We start from the raw sequence: 3,585 nt of genomic DNA on the forward strand, positions 1-3,585 counted from the left end.
CTTGCCTCCGCCTCCCAATTAGCTGGTACTATAGGCACCTGCCACCACACCCAGCTACTTTTTTGTATTTTTAGTAGAGATGGGGTTTCACCGTGTTAGCCAGGATGGTCTCAATCTCCTGACCTCGTGATCCGACTACCTCGACTTCCCAAAGTGCTCACAGGCGTGAGCCACCACACCCGGCCGACTGTGTATCTTAAGTGAAACTATTTCTGATACCTGGAGATTCTTTTGGGTCTCATTGGCAATTAATTAGGGATCATGTTAATTGGGTTAAAAATAGTGTTGTCGGCAGGGCGCGGTGGCTCACGCCTGTAATCCCAGCACTTTGGGAGGCCGAGGCGGGCGGATCACAAGGTCAGGAGATCGAGACCACGGTGAAACCCCGTCTCTACTAAAAATACAAAAAATTAGCCGGGTAGTGGGCTGGGCGCCTGTAGTCCCAGCTACTTAGGAGGCTGAGGCAGGAGAATGGCATGAACTCGGGAGGCGAAGCTCACAGTGAGCCGAGACCCTGCCACCGCACTCCAGCCTGGGGAACAGAGCGAGACTCTGTCTCAAAAAAAAAAAAAAAAAGTAGTATGGTCATTAAGACATAAAAGAGGGGCTAATAGTATAATAGTTTGGTTTTACTTAAATTATGGATATTTTTAATGGTTTTAAAAAACCCTCAATGTTATTAACTATACTCAGTACTTTAATGAATTGATACACAGTTACGACAATTTCCTTTACATAAAATCCTTGATTTTACCTTAGCATCTTTTTGAAATTCTACACTTGTACTCTAATGCAAATTTAGGACCGTCAGAGAAGGTCAGTATTTAGAATGTCTGTAATCCTGCTACAGGAAAACACAAACAATCTTGTTCAATGTTAACTCTGTTATATTAAGCATATACTTCATGTAGCTTTCTTTGGACATCTATCTAATATGGCTATGTCTAACCCATATAATAATTTTATGTTTCAGTGGAACATTCTCAGTTTTTTCTATGGCAGTGTTGTTTATCAGTTGTCCCCTTACCACCTTTAAAATAAATATCAGAAATTTGGCCGGGCACCGTGGCTCACGCCTGTAATCCCGGCACTTTGGGAGGCCAAGGTGGGTGGATTACGAGGTCAGGAGTTTGAGACCAGCCTGGCCAGCATGGTGAAACCTTGTCTTTACTAAAAACACAAAAAATGGGCCGGGCATAGTGGCACACGCCTGTAGTCCCAGCTACTCAGGAGACTGAGGCAGGAGAATTGCCTGAACCCAGGAGGTGGAGGCTGCAGTGAGCCGAGATGGCGCCACTGCACTTCAGCCTGGGAGACAGAGCGAGACTCCATCTCAAAAAACAAACAAACAAACAAACAAAAACCCCAGACATTTAAGAATTAATTAATGTTTACTATTAGACTTCCAGAGATTGATTTAAGTTACTTAAATTACACTATTCATCACATGAAATGCAAACATTCATTAAGGGAATAACATTTGTTTGACTTGAAAATGTGATGATTACTAAATATAAGGAACTCGTTGAAACTGGAATAAATGCAAAAGCTATCACACAAAACATTCCATTTTGAAGGAATCCCAGAGGGGCATTATCTGTCATCTCTGGTATTGTGCACCTGTCCTTAGGAAAACCCCTTGGAAGGTAGTTTGTGCCATGTTCCTGATGGGCCCGGGGAGGCTGGCTTCTTCCTCCAGGCTGCTCAGGGACGATAGCCTGGTATCATAAGCATCCAGACTAGAAATGCATGATTTCACAACAGTGCACCTCTTGACAAACAGTGAGCACACTGCTGACATCTGAGGATGCATTACAAGTGAGACTTTCAGAAATAGGAGGATGCAGTGCTTTCTGAAAATGGATATTGCTTCCTGTTTTTCTTTAGTTTTCATTGTCAAAATAATTGGGAGATGTCAAGAGATGAGGGATTTAGGACAATTTTTCAGCTGTTTTCTGTTTCCTTAGTTCACTCACCTTCTGCTGCTTCACACAGTGTTATTAGTCCTTGGGGGCATATTAATGTAATTTAAGACATGAACTGTTGCTGATTTTGTTCAACAGGAACAGCACTACCATTGTAAGGTTAGCAAGATACCCACTATAATAAATCTCCATAGGGGAAGTTTAAGAAAATTATGTGATGCCAGTTGAGTTCAGCTCTCTTTTCAGCTGGAGCTTTAAGTCTTTGAGCGTTCTAGGTTCTACATCTAAATGTGCTTAACAGTACACAGGCTTCTTGACAAATGCTGTTCTTGGGAAGAGTACAGTCCTTCTGTAAGTCTGTGTTATTTTTACCTGTGAATTGGCATTCCAGGAAAGAGTAGCATGTACTCATTAAGAAAATTCATCTTGAAATTTATTCAGCTTTTTGTCTCCTTACAACCTCTTATTTAGGCCATATTGCCAAGTTATTTCCTCCTGTCCTTCTGTCCTGGGACTAAAATTTCTCTTTTCTTTTTCTTTTCTTTTTTTTTTTTTGAGACAGAGTCTCACTCTATTGCCCAGGCTGGAGTGCAGTGGCGCTATCTTGGCTCACTGCAACCTCCACCTTCCTGGTTCAAGCAATTCTCCTGCCTCAGCCTCCCAAGCAGCTGGGACTACAGGCCCACACCACCACGCTTGGCTCATTTTGTGTGTGTGTGTGTGTTTTTAGTAGAGACGGGGTTTCACCATATTGGCCAGACTGATCTTGAACTCCTGACCCCAGGCAATCCACCCACCTCGGCCTCCCAAAGTGCAAACTTTCATTTTTTATAGTTTAGTTTCCCACCATAACTTTTACATTTTTCTTTGTAAATAACTACTTCTTTTTTTTTTAATTTCAAAATATTTCTGTAACAGTTACAGGTTGAAGACCCCTAATTCAAAAATAAAAAATGTCCCCAAATCTGAAACTCTTTAAGTGCCAACATGACACCATGTGGAAAATTCCATGCATAAGCACTTAATACAAACCTTTAAAAAATGCACAAGATTATTTAAAATATTGTGGAAAATTAACCTTCAAGCTGTGTGTATAAGGTGTATATGAAACATAACGTTTTGGATAAGGGATATTCAACCTGTGTTGTTATTCTTACTATTTTTATAGTTTTATTTTTTGAAACAGGGTCTCTCTTTTGCCCAGGCTGGAGTACAGTGGCATGATCACAGCCCACGATAGCCTTGATCTCTTGGACTCAAACCATCTTCCCACCTCAGTCTCCTGAGTACTAGGACTACTGGCATATGCCATCATGGCTGGATACTTTTAAAAAATTTTTTTTGTAGAGATGGGGGTCTTGCTGTGTTGCCCAGGCTCGTCTCGAACTCCTGGGATTACAGCATGAGCCACCGGGCCCAGCCTATTTTGTCATTATATCACTTTCGTAGATAATATTCTTTGGTTGCCACTTTAAACTATTAGAACTGCCTTGTTAAACCATTTAGCTTTTGCCCTTTTCTTCCCCATATCCCTAATACTTTTCTGCCCAATCCTTTCTCTCTATTCAGAGTGTTTCCTGTTTGTCCTAAATTCTCTTTCTGCCCGTCTTCTTCTTTCCTGCTCTTCCCTCTTTTTTTTTTTTTTTTTTGAGACGAAGTC

This window comes from Rhinopithecus bieti, unplaced genomic scaffold, assembly GCF_001698545.2.
Source record: "Rhinopithecus bieti isolate Rb0 unplaced genomic scaffold, ASM169854v2 scaffold_11964, whole genome shotgun sequence".
Classification (NCBI taxonomy): Eukaryota; Metazoa; Chordata; class Mammalia; order Primates; family Cercopithecidae; genus Rhinopithecus; species Rhinopithecus bieti.